Source organism: Benincasa hispida, chromosome 5 (assembly GCF_027475165.1).
Source record: "Benincasa hispida cultivar pf3 chromosome 5, pf3_genome.v1.1, whole genome shotgun sequence".
NCBI classification, from domain to species: domain Eukaryota; kingdom Viridiplantae; phylum Streptophyta; class Magnoliopsida; order Cucurbitales; family Cucurbitaceae; genus Benincasa; species Benincasa hispida.
Window position 1 is genome coordinate 8,105,631 of NC_143482.1, and position 12,679 is coordinate 8,118,309.

Below are 12,679 nucleotides of genomic sequence, written 5' to 3' on the forward strand. Positions count from 1 at the left end.
TAAATCTAGGATGCATGCGATGCGTTAATAGCAGACAGTGCTTATTCCTAAGCTCCTATTGATAACTGGCAGAAATGCCAATTATTATAAGCCTTTTATTTTGAATTATGAGGGCTAACAAGTAGAAATGCGGTGATAATAATTAGAATTTGTGAAAAATTGAGTTTTGCGTCGATTAGCACCTAAATCCTCACTGACCCCAATATTATGCGTTACTCCGTGCCAAAGTGTCTATTTTTGTAGCTATCGCAAGAATCAAACACATGTGTTGGAAATAAGTAATTGTAGACAAACGCATGTGCTGAAGCCAAGCGACCGCAAAGACAAACACATGCACTGAAAACCGAGCTATCGCATAGACGAATGCATGCAGTGATCGCATGCATCCATCACATGGAAGTTGCGGTGATCGAATGCACCCATCGCATGGAAGTTGTAGTGATCAAGTGAATGTGGTGATCACTTGAAGATTGCGGCCACGGAGTGACAACCATAATAGAAGGGCGATTGCAAGATGGGTAGAATGTGTTGATACTTCAATTGAATCAAGCTCGGACGCATACCTTGGGAGTATCAACAAGATAAGATGATGTGACATTGCCCATACCGCAGCAAAGGCAGTAGTGAGACATAACACAATCATGATAGTTGTCGGCATTTAAACTCTATAAATAGTCCCTTGGACCTTCATTTCAAGGTATCCATGAGGCAGAGGTTTGCAATCATAGATGAGAGCATGAGCGAGATTTTTAATGAGAATTCATCATCTTTACAAACTAGACCGAGTGATGACCGGAGCTTTCGCCGGAGATAGAGCTCGAGAGAGACATCTCCACCATTCATCCATGGCACCACCGGCAACCTTGACGTAGAGTCTTTCATTTCTCTTCTAACCTCTGTATTGTATTACATTTTAGCTTAAGATATTAAGACATTTTGTAATCAATGCATATCTTGACTCCTTCAATGCCATCTTCTTCATCATCTTTATCTTTATCTTCATTTACCTTCATCGTTTATTTATCAAAGGTGATCGCATACCTAATCTTGTAGCCTAGAGATAAGACGCATGTAGCAACCCACCGAGAGGTGTGCATTGTGCGAGTATAGTGAGTTAATCCTCTTTGCTTGGTGAAAGGTTGTAGCAACACTTGTCAATGGATTGTTGCAATGCTTGTCTATAAGTTAATTAGCCGTGTCTAACTGCCTGAGAAGGTAAGAGATGGAACGCACTAAAGCAAAGTATGCATTATTCCTAGAGATAGACACAATCTTATGCTCGACGCAACCATGCACTATAGAGATATAGTCATGCGGCTGATTATCAAGAGATGTGCGATGCATTAGTGTGACGAGCTGGGATTACTTGAGCAATTTAAGATAATAAACATTACTATGCATTGACGGTTGTTGTGTATCTACCAATTCTCATCACAAGTCTCTTATTGCTTAATCTGTTTAGTTAGAAGTAGGAGTAGTGTGTATATCCATTAAACTTCTTCTTTTTACTTTTATTCATCACCTCAAACGCATTGCTTCACAAGCATTATTGAGTGATAAGTCCTTGTGTTCAACCTCGGATTACCCTAGATACTTGCATTTTTGTTATACTTGGCGAGAAGGTAAGAAAACTTGTGATAGGAACGCATGGTCATTGCATATTAGATTAACGCATTTTCATTCCAATGCATGACCTCCGACGTATGGGCATAAACGCATAGCTTAGCATGTACAACGCATGATTGCGTGCAATAACCCCATCATCTTTTCTTTTATCCAACAAGTTTTTGATAACTGGCAGAAATGCCAGTTATTACCTATCTCTTGATTATGCATTCTAATCTGACTTTCCCGAGTCTAGATTCTAACCTGACTTTTCTAAGCCTAGATCCTGTCCTTAGATTACCATCCTGAGTATCTCTAATGGATGAATGAAGCATACATAATACAAGATAATCGCATAGAATGAAGATCCCCAGTTATGCTAGCTAAGTGTTTCTCAACCCATTCAACAGATTTAGCTACTCATGCGTAATAAACAGAGAGTGAACAAATATAGAGAAGTAAATTCCATTTCTATAAATTAGTTTGAGTACAAAATGAAAATGAAGTTAACGATAGAGAGCATGGTAGCTATCCCTTGCTTTCCAAGGCCTTTACACTGTCAACTGTATTCTGTTCAAAAGATATTCCTGCTTTTGCAGGAGCTGGCCCTCTCTCTGATCTTGAAGCTTTTGGCACTCTCCCAAGTTCACTGGAACGGTCTATCGGAACAATCTCACTTCTCTCGCTTCCGCCTTAAAACAAAAGAAAATCTAAGAACAAGGCTATTCTAACTATGGAGAAAATTGTCTAAGTATCTGCACTCCTCTTCTGAAGTTTGCCTTCGGTATTTATAGAGCTTTGGGGTGAAAGGTGGCTTCTCTCCTATGATTACACAGATGGGATGACTTTAATTCTCTGACTGATGCGCCGAATATTTGTCACCGAAAAGCTGAGTGTACTTGTTATCGTTAGCGGCTTGTCAACTTAATTCGAATTCGGCCGTCATCAGCTTTCTGTCCTATCGTGATTAATTACGCCTTTCACTCAGATGTGCCCACCAAGTTGCCTGGCTCTATGCGGAAATCCTTCTTGAGCATATGTTTGCGAGCACAAATCACCGCAAAGCCTAGCGATAATGTTGCGCTCATCCGTTGATTTCTTTTGATCGCGCTTTCTGCCTTGCGTCAACGCATATTCTGCATAAAAAACAAAAGTTAACTGTTTCTATGCGATGGATGCATACGACCGCAATGTTATAAACTTAATGCTTTTTGGACGCATCTAACATATTTTATCAACGCAAACCTTCATTGTTTAATAACTTAGCACTGTAATAACGTGCATTTCCGCCCGTTATCAGCCCCCACGTGTGTCATGCGAACATCCAACTACGGGTAAGTGCCTTTCACAACTTAACTCTTATCAACATAGGTCTCCTCATTGCATTGACAGTGGAGTTGTTATTCTCAAAATTCTCTCTCTCTCTTTTTTTTTTATCGCCATGTAATGAACGCAATTCTCCAAGACCGTTGTCACCCCCAAACTTAGAGGTTGGCAGCATTCTCACAGCAAAGCTAAAAGAAAAATTACAGGAATGCGGTAACAAATGTTTGAGCAAAGGTTTGCATGCAATAAAACTTAAAAACTTTTAAAATTTGAAGAAGCTATTAAAAGTAAGGAGCGCCTTGCGATGCTTAGTTAGAAGATGCGGTGAATTATAGTACCATCATAGAAACATCGCAAAACAACGTAATCGGACAAGGAGAATTTCAAAAGGATAATTCATAAAGGATAACAAGAAAAGAACCTTAGATGAAATAACACATGCGATCATGCGTTGGAATCCACGTGATTGAAGCCATGCGTTGAAGGATGAAAGGAATTCTTCCGTTGTACTGCGCACCGAGGAGACTTATTGTTGCACCTATAAGAAAAAAACGTACCACAACCAAGGAAGAAGCCGCATATCCAAAATAACAATAAAAAAATAAAAATAAACTAAACTACGAAAACAAGGTAAAGATATAGTAGAAGACGTCCCTAGAAAAATTGGAGTGTTGTCACCGCAAGGAGTCTCCCATGCAGGAGATTTCTCTCAGCTGCTTAGGTCAATATGCCTTGACCATTGGAACTTTCGGCAATTGTTGGGCGCATTTTGGTCACCATGTGCTTAGAATTACCTTCAGCTCATGCGACTGATTACCCTTCTACCTTGGGGTCAACACTGGCTTTCGGCGCATTGCCTACACTTCAATATTGGTTGCAACTTAGTCGCACAAGCTGCATTACTCCCAAGATAAAAAGGTTGCCTGCAGAGACACAAAACTCAACAAACAATTAGCTGCTAAGTCCCCGACAACGACGCCAAAAACTTGATGACGAAATTGTATATTACCAAATCGTCAAGGACTTGATAACTAAAATTAGGCGAACGCAATATGCGATGCATGTGCTTAATGTATGTGTTGATTATCATGCGTCGGTGGTCATGCGTTGGAGTGAACTATGCGTTAACGAATGTATGTAATGACCATGCGTTCTTGTCACAAGTTTTCTTGTGCTCACGCCAAGTATAACGCGAACGCGAGTTTCTCGAGTGATCCGAGGTCGAACTCAGGGACTTGTAGCTAGATGTATGCGGTAATGTGTATGCGGAAGTTGAATAAAAGAATGATGGAGGGGTTTCTATGTTAACATTACTCCTACTCCTAAGTAACAGACAACGCAATGAGAAGTATGAATGAGAGGTAGAGACACAGCAACTGTTGACGTGTAGTAAATGCATGAAAAAATAGATAAAATGTGAGGATGTCTTCATTACAACACTGAGCTTGACCGCAAGGGAAACCTCAGCCAATGCAAGCTATGCAATCATGCTACACACACTTGAGCCTAATTCTAAGACGTATGCGATGTATATCCGATAGTGCCAAAAAGGCTATGCCTAAACCTCCATAACCCACTCACGTGATCTCGCCACATGAGGTGATAGCTACATACCATCATATCCTACTTCTAGATGCATGCAATATCCTATCCGTAGGGTGCATACGCTGTGTAATAGAAAATGGAGCTAATTCCTAAGTTCCCCATTCTTGCTTATGCGTTCCAATCCGCTCTCTCGAGTCTTAGATTTGGATTTTAGACTACTCTTCCAAGTATGCCTAAATGATGAATGTTGCACTCATAAGACAAGGTAACAACATGAACTTGGCTGACACAAGATTATTCCTATCTCTAGTGAACAATAGCTTACATTACTTAATGCGACCAACCACTTACCCTCTCGGGAAGTTAGTTGTTGCTGACTTTACTCATAGACAAGCATTGCGTCCGCCTATAGACAGTCGTTGCTACAGCTTCACACTAAGCAAACAAGATTTTCTCACACACTCACGTAACGCACACCTCTCGATGGTTTGCTACATGCTTCATATTTCTAATCTACATGACTAAGTATGCGATACTCTAGCAATCTTACTAAGTGATGTAATGAAAGTTAAGGATGCTAAGTAAAGAAAGATGGAGATGGAATCGAAGGAAACACAAAAATTCATTGAACACATAATGTATTAATTCATTAATCCCAAAATGTATCACAATACAATATAAGAAGAGAAAAGAAAATGAAATAACCGGCTGGAAGCAATGACTTGCTTCCAGCGGATGTGTGTTAAGGCTGTTGGTGGTGCCATGGATGGGCGGTAGAGCTGTCTGATGAGTTATTTTATGAGGTGGAATTATGGATGAAATGCGATGATGACAATGGGTTGAGCACTCAAGTTTTCTTAGTGGAATCCAAGTGTAAACCCCACTGAGTTTCCTGGTAAGTCCAGGGTCAAACTCAGGGACTTGGGGAAACAGGTTGCGGTGGTAATTTTTCAGGAAAACTTTGCGGTAACCGGTAACTCAAATAGTTGTTGTTTTTGTTTGTTGCGTTAATGAAATAAGTAAATGTGGAAGAGTTTAAAAAGAGTTGATAAAACGGAAGATGCGATGAGTATGCGGTGAACAGGTTGAGAAAGTTTTCGGCTAACACTTCCTAGGATGTGTTCATGCCATGCGATCATGCAACACACATATAATGGTAAACCATCTCTCAATGCGAATGCTACGACTTCTAAAGCTAGAATGCATGTGATATATGCGATAAGTCTATAAGACCTACATATAAGCCTCTATTCTTATTTATGCAATGACAAAATGAGACACACACAAATAAGGTGACCACATAATATCATACCTATTTCTAGGATGCATGTGATTCAGGTTGACAAACAGAGCTTATCTCTAAGTCCCTATCTCTTGTTTATGCAGTTCTAATCTTATTCTCTCGAGTCTAGATTCTAACCTAGCTCTCTCAAGTCTTAGGTTCTTTCTTTAGACTCTCTCTTGAGTAGCTCTAAAGGGATGTTTGACACAGTATAAAACAAGATAATCGCAAACAATGAACATCCTAGGTCATGTTAACTTAGTTCTTCTCAACCCATTCGACAAGTTTAGGTACTCATGCGTGCTAAGAGAGTGAACAGATGTAGAATAAGAACTTCCATTATATAAATATGAAGTTGAAGTACGAAATAACAATGCAAGAAGAGAATAAAGAGCCTAGTAGTAATCTCTTACTTCCCAGGCTTTTACACTGCCTTTTCTACTCGTGTTCAAAAGATAATCTCGCTCTCGCGAGAGTCGGCCCGCTCTCATTTCTACACCTTCAGGTTTTCTTTCAAGTTGCCCTGAGCGATCTTCCGGCGCCTCGGCTCTTCTCTTGCTCTGCCTTAAAATAAAAAGGAAAACTATGGACAAGGCTAAACTATGGAGACATTTATCTAAGTATTCGCATTGGTGAACTTGTGAACCCCTTTTCTGAAGGATGCCTTTAGTATTTATAGAGCTTCGGGGTGAAGGGCGACTTCTCTCTTATGATTGCACAGATAGGATGGCTTTAATTCCCTGACTAAAGTGTCAAATTTTGTCATTGAAAAGCTGAATGTACTCGTTATCGTTAGCGACTGTCAATTTAATTCGGATTCGACCGTCATCAGCTTTCTGTCCCATCATGATTAATTATTCCTTTCACCCAGATGCGCCCACCAAGTTGCGCCAGCTCTATGCAGAAATCCTTCTTGAGCAGATGTTTGCGAACACAAATCACCGAAAAGCCTTGCGGTAATGCTGCACTCGTCCGTTGATTTCTTGTGATCGCTCTTTTTGCCTTGTGTCAATGCATATTCTGCATAAAAATATAAAAATCAACTGTTTCTATGCGATGAATGCATGCGATCCCAATATTATAAACTTAATGCTTTTGGACATAATCTAACATATTTTATCAACACAAACCTTTATTGTTTAATAACTTAGCACAGTAATAACGTGCATTTCTGTACGTTATCACTGACTCTCCCGAGATCTAGCTCCGATCGAAGGCTCTGGTCGTTACTAGAAATGGATAAAAGAGATGTAGAACTCTCAAGCTTTCTTCTCACGCATTAGTTTGGATCGCAGGGATAATTCCTAGATAAGTTGAAATTCTATTCAGCGGCTTCTATTTATAGAGCTTGGATTGCCAACAACATTTATGGATTACTCTGATTCTGACATTCACGATGCGTTAGTCTTTTTTTGAATCTCTGCTACTAACGGCGTGGTAGGTGAAATGTCAACATCATCTTTTAAATTTCCCGAGAGATGTGTTGATGCGTTCATTCCACCAACCTTGTGTTGATCCCTCTATTATGCATTATCGATAGCCGCAATCGTGCAGTGACCACATTTACTTAATACCTCAACTTCTTCACGATGTCGCAATCACTTGATGATCGCAACTCCTATGTGATGGACGCATGCGGCTGATCATCGTAACACCCATGCGTTGATCGTATGCGTTCGCCTTTGCGAGTTTCTTCACATGCGATCGTCTATGTCGTAGCCCGGCTTCTGCATTTGCGTCCACTTCCTACGTTAGCTACAAAAATAGACAATTGAACACATAATAACGCATAATAATGGGTTAGCCGAGATTCTCAATGTTAAACGCCGCAAACTCCTTTTCTCATGAATTCCTAACATAATGTCGCATATTCTGCTTAACAGCCTTCATAATTCTAAATAAAAGGCCTAAGATGACATGCATTTCTGCATGTCATCAAGGTGTATGATGGCCATCTTTTCTGAGTAACTTGAAGATTCTGTAGAAATTTTCATGGGCGATTTGGGTATAACCCTTTGCCACGAGTCTAGCCTTAAAGGTTTGCACCTTTCCATCTACACCTCCCTTTCGCTTATAGATCCGCTTACACCCAATAGGTCTTACCCCATCAGGTGGATCAATAAGCTCCCAGATGTTATTGAAGTACATAGACTCCATTTCCTGGTTCACAGCCTTAACCCATGCATCTTTGTCAACATCCTCCATTGCTTTCTTAAAAGACAATGGATCCTCGACCCTATCATTTGTAATGACGTTTTGGGCTTTATGCAAACCCATGTAGTGATCTGGGGGGTTCATAACCCTCCCACGACATCAAGTCAGTCTCAACTCTTGAGTTGGTTGACTAGACATCCCGATCTCAACAACTCTTATTGATCTGTCGGTCTGTTCAACAACTCTTGTTGAACCCTCAGCAGTCTCAATCTCATTAGAGATCTCACGTAAAATGAGCTTACTTCGTGGCTTATGATCCCTCATGTGATCTTCTTCCAAGAAGATAGCATTTGAGGAAACAAACACTTTGGTCTCACTCGGATCATTTGTGGAAATAACTCTGATACCAATGAACAAATTTAATGACCAACTGATTAAGTCAAGGAGGCAAACAACAACTGCTTAAGTAGGCCCATTTTATTACAACGATATAACGTTGATACAACTCAAAGACTTAACTACGAAGTTTACAACGACAACTGTAAAACTCTCCGAAAGTGTAACTGTGGCTTGTGGTAGACCTTGACCTTAGCAGCACCCTGAAACTCCTCACCTTTCGCTACCTAGGAAGAAAAACATGAAATAACAGAATGAGCTTCACAAAGCTCAGTGAGTGGTAAGCAACTTCTAGAATGTATTTCAACTCATAAATAACAAACGAATACGAGGTTACATTTAAACCTCAACTTTGAACGAGTCTAGTCTCAACTTCTATCTACGCACACGGTAGATAGCTAAACTGATAACTAACTAGAATGAGTATGCTGTCTACCTACACACACGGTAGATAGATAACTGCTACTAGATACAACGTTTACTCTTTACGATCCCTTTGTCTTCTATGTGCACATAGCTCCCCACTCATAGGCTCAGAAGCTAGGCCCATCGGCCCTCTTACCATCCCATACGAGGATCCTCCCACAGGCTTAGGAACTAGACTTCTCGTGTCCCCTGACCATCCCGTGAGGTTTTGCTTACGGGCTCAGGCACTAGGTCTATTGACCCCCTAACCATCCCGATCACATAATCTCATTCTCACGCTAGATACTCATTCATAATCTAAGAATATACAATTTACTCTAAAAGATATGCTTTAAGACTTAAAGGAAAGTACCACTCACCTTGGTCGTTTAGGAACTTTTCTCTCTAGAAGTTCCTCGGTCTTCTCGGGCTCTTCTTTTGAACCCTAAATTCTAGATTCAAATTAAAGCTCAAACTACTCATAGTTATAGGCTTTATCTCGAGTTACTTCCTTCTACAAATATGCTCTAAAATGTCTCAGGAAGTTTATCTAAAATTCTTAGCTCATAAATTCTCGTGGTTTGGCCGGCAACATCAAAACATCAAGACTGGCCCAGCTTACCCGACAGCTCGACCCCTCGGCTTTGTCCTCCTTCTTCTGTCAGATTCCTTGAAGATTCTTCTCCAGAACCCCACCATGAAAACTAGACTCTTTTAGCTTTTAGATGGCTTTAGAGTCACATCAAACGCACGGGTATTCTGGGAGAAATTCTCTTCCCAAGTTGATGCTACTTTCTGACCTTTCTGTTCGACAGCATCTCCTCACTTGGAATCTCTTGACCAACGCATGGTCTTACCATCAACACATAGCCTCCTCTCAATACACTCTTTTTTATGTTCTTTGAAGAGAATTGATCCTCATTGAAGTCCTTAGCCCTATTTATAGGAGTCCAAAGGCTCTCCAAGGTCGATACCTCCTCATCCAAGTGTTTTCCTTAGCGATTGCCAACCTCTAGCCCTTTCCACCTCCTGCTTGAGGTGTCTTCACCTCACACTATCAACGCAATGTTGGGTGTCCTCCTCCTACATAGCCAATACGCATGGGACTAAATTTTGCATGTCTCCTCATGCATCCACCTCAAATTCTCAAGGCTTAAGATTTTTTTCCAACAAGCCACATGTTAGGATGACGTCCTCCATATGAGCTCATCCTTCTTATGCGTCCATTCCACTTAATATGCGTTCACTCAACACCCCTTCTCAATGCATACCACTATCTTGGGTATCAACACATAATAACCCTTGGTTTCCCTTGATTTTCATCACAGCACCATCACAGCCCAACTCACTCAGTCATCGCAAGCCTTAACCATCGCATGAGTTAACCACCATGCGTCCAACCTAGCCGATCGCATGGTCTTTGTCCAACGCATCCATCGTGCAAGCCATCGTCAGTCTCTAACGCATAGCAAGGTCGCACGGCCTCGACGTATAGGATGGTTGCATAGTATGAATCGCATGGCTCGCTCGTCATCAACGCATCGTTCGCATGAGTCGCTTGGCATGGGCGCTTGGCCGGTAGCTTGGCATCGACGCATCTCTTGGCATGGCATCTTAGCATCGCTCGTAGGGCTCGCTCGACCGCTCGACGTATGGGCACTGGCATCAACGCATGGGCTCGCTTGGCATGGGTGCTTAGCATCGCTCGCAAGGCTCGTTCGGCCGCTTGACGCATAGGCGCTGGTATCGACACATGGGCTCACTCGGCATGGGCGCAAAGCATCGTTCGTAGGGTTCGCACGGCCACTCGATGCATGGGCGCTGGCATCGACGCATGGGCTCACTCGGCATGGGCTCTTAGCATTGCTCGTAGGGCTCGCTCGGCTGCTCGATGCATGGGCGCTGGCATCAATGCATGCCACCCTCCAGCGCATGCCTTGCCCGCGTCCTCGCTTACCCTTGTGTCTGTATGCCTTCTGCATAGCCGACCCTCATGCCATCCAACCTTCCAATGCATCATTTCAACTTTCTTTCTTCAGCCGTATACTACTACCAACGCATCCATCACAATCCTTCCAACGCATCCATTGAGCCTAATGTGTTGGTCTAACCTCCAAGGCATGCATCACTCCCACTTCAAATTCTCCCTTTGCCCAAGTAATCTTTCCAAGATCTTATGGCCAATGCATAGCAATGCCTAGTCCAACACTTAGTCAATTTTCATCAATTAAAGCTTAACTCAAAGCTACTCAAGGAAAATCTATTCAACACTTAGAAATTTCCTTCACTTCAACATCGGATTTAACTTTCACCTAGTTGATCCCTTATTCACCTGCTTAAGTAAGGATAATGGAAATCTGGGTTTCGCACAAGAAACTGAGTTGCTCTTAATATGAAGAACTACAAAAATATTATCCAGTAACAGATAATGTTTCTTGTTAACAAATAACTTCAGCCTGCCTACAGCAACAGCTAAAACAACCTCACCAGTACTGACTCAAAGAGTCATCTCTACCTGTGGCAACGTTTGCCAGGAACTAAATCCTTGGAAAGAGGAACTGACATGATTGGTAGAATTTGAATCAAGGATCAAGGCAGAATCATCATTCTCTACGAGACACGTCTTCAAGACCAATAAATCATATTTACTGTCTTGTCTCCTCTTGTGAAGAGTAGTGGGATGGAGGTCGTTTGCCACGAAATTCGTTTCACATGATTCTTTCCACTGTAAGTAATCAGTCATTTTAAAAGCTTTAAAGAAAATTCTAACGAGTTGCTGAAAAGAAAAACACATTGACCTACGTTAGGTTTTAAGCAAATACCCGTTGTAAAACAAAACAACATCCAATAAGGTTTTAGCAAAACTAACATGAACCCCGTGTGACATCGAGTTTCGCAATGACGCTTCAAAGGTTTAGGATAAAAGCCGTCAAAAGGAGGTCAGTTATCCCTCCTCTGAATTGAGAAGTTCTCAACCAGTCATTAATACTAGTCTACCAGAACAACTCTTACTCCTATAACGACTAGCCATCATTGATTTGGCCAAGAGATCGTTAACTTACATAACAATCTCCCATAAGTGTGACTCGTCATTTTAACCCCTACAGGTCTGTCCCAAAAGGCCAATCCGAAGGGAAAAAATCCGATTGGGGCAAAACCTAAAGTGACCATATCCATTTCTAGAGTCCACCTTGATATTGACCAACTGCACAAAACTTATCCAAAGAGGGACGCACCAAAGGCGACACGATGGAGTACAGAATGATCTCACGGTGTGAACCAATGATAGAGACCATAGGACGTGTTGACACACACCCTTCAGCCACTTACTATAAACACTCTCTCCATCCACCTTGATATTGACTCATGCAAACACCATTCGAAGGGGGTTGCATCCTAGGCACCACGAGGCCAAGCATGAATCTCACGGCGTGAACATACAGGGAGAAACATGAGTGGAATCATAGACATATCTGATACGCCTCTTCCTCCCACTGAGTATTTTATAACCTAGGGTTTAGCTTACTTAGAAAAAATACGGCTAAGGATTTTAACTAAGTGACTTTTAGGTTTTCTCAAGAGTAACATTTACCTTAGATAGTGAAACTACTTTTGATCATCATCCATTAAACTCTTTAACAGAATCTTTGACCAAATTGTCGCATGCTTGTTGAAAATCTATCTAATTCACCTTTCTAGGTAGGTTCCCAGGTAGGGGTGTTAAGTTTCCGTCAACTTAAGAATCCCAACCTAACCAGAACCCGCCTTAGACAAAAGGTCCCTTATAGATAGGTTTACAACAAATTTAATCTTTTATTTCAACCAATTCAATCCTATTAAACCAATTTTAAAATATTAATCTAGGTTACTAAACTCTTTAAAACCACATGAACTTAGGTCTATCACAATCCAATTTTAAAAACCCTTTTAAAAAATTTGAGTTCACCCTAAGTCCGCATGTAACTC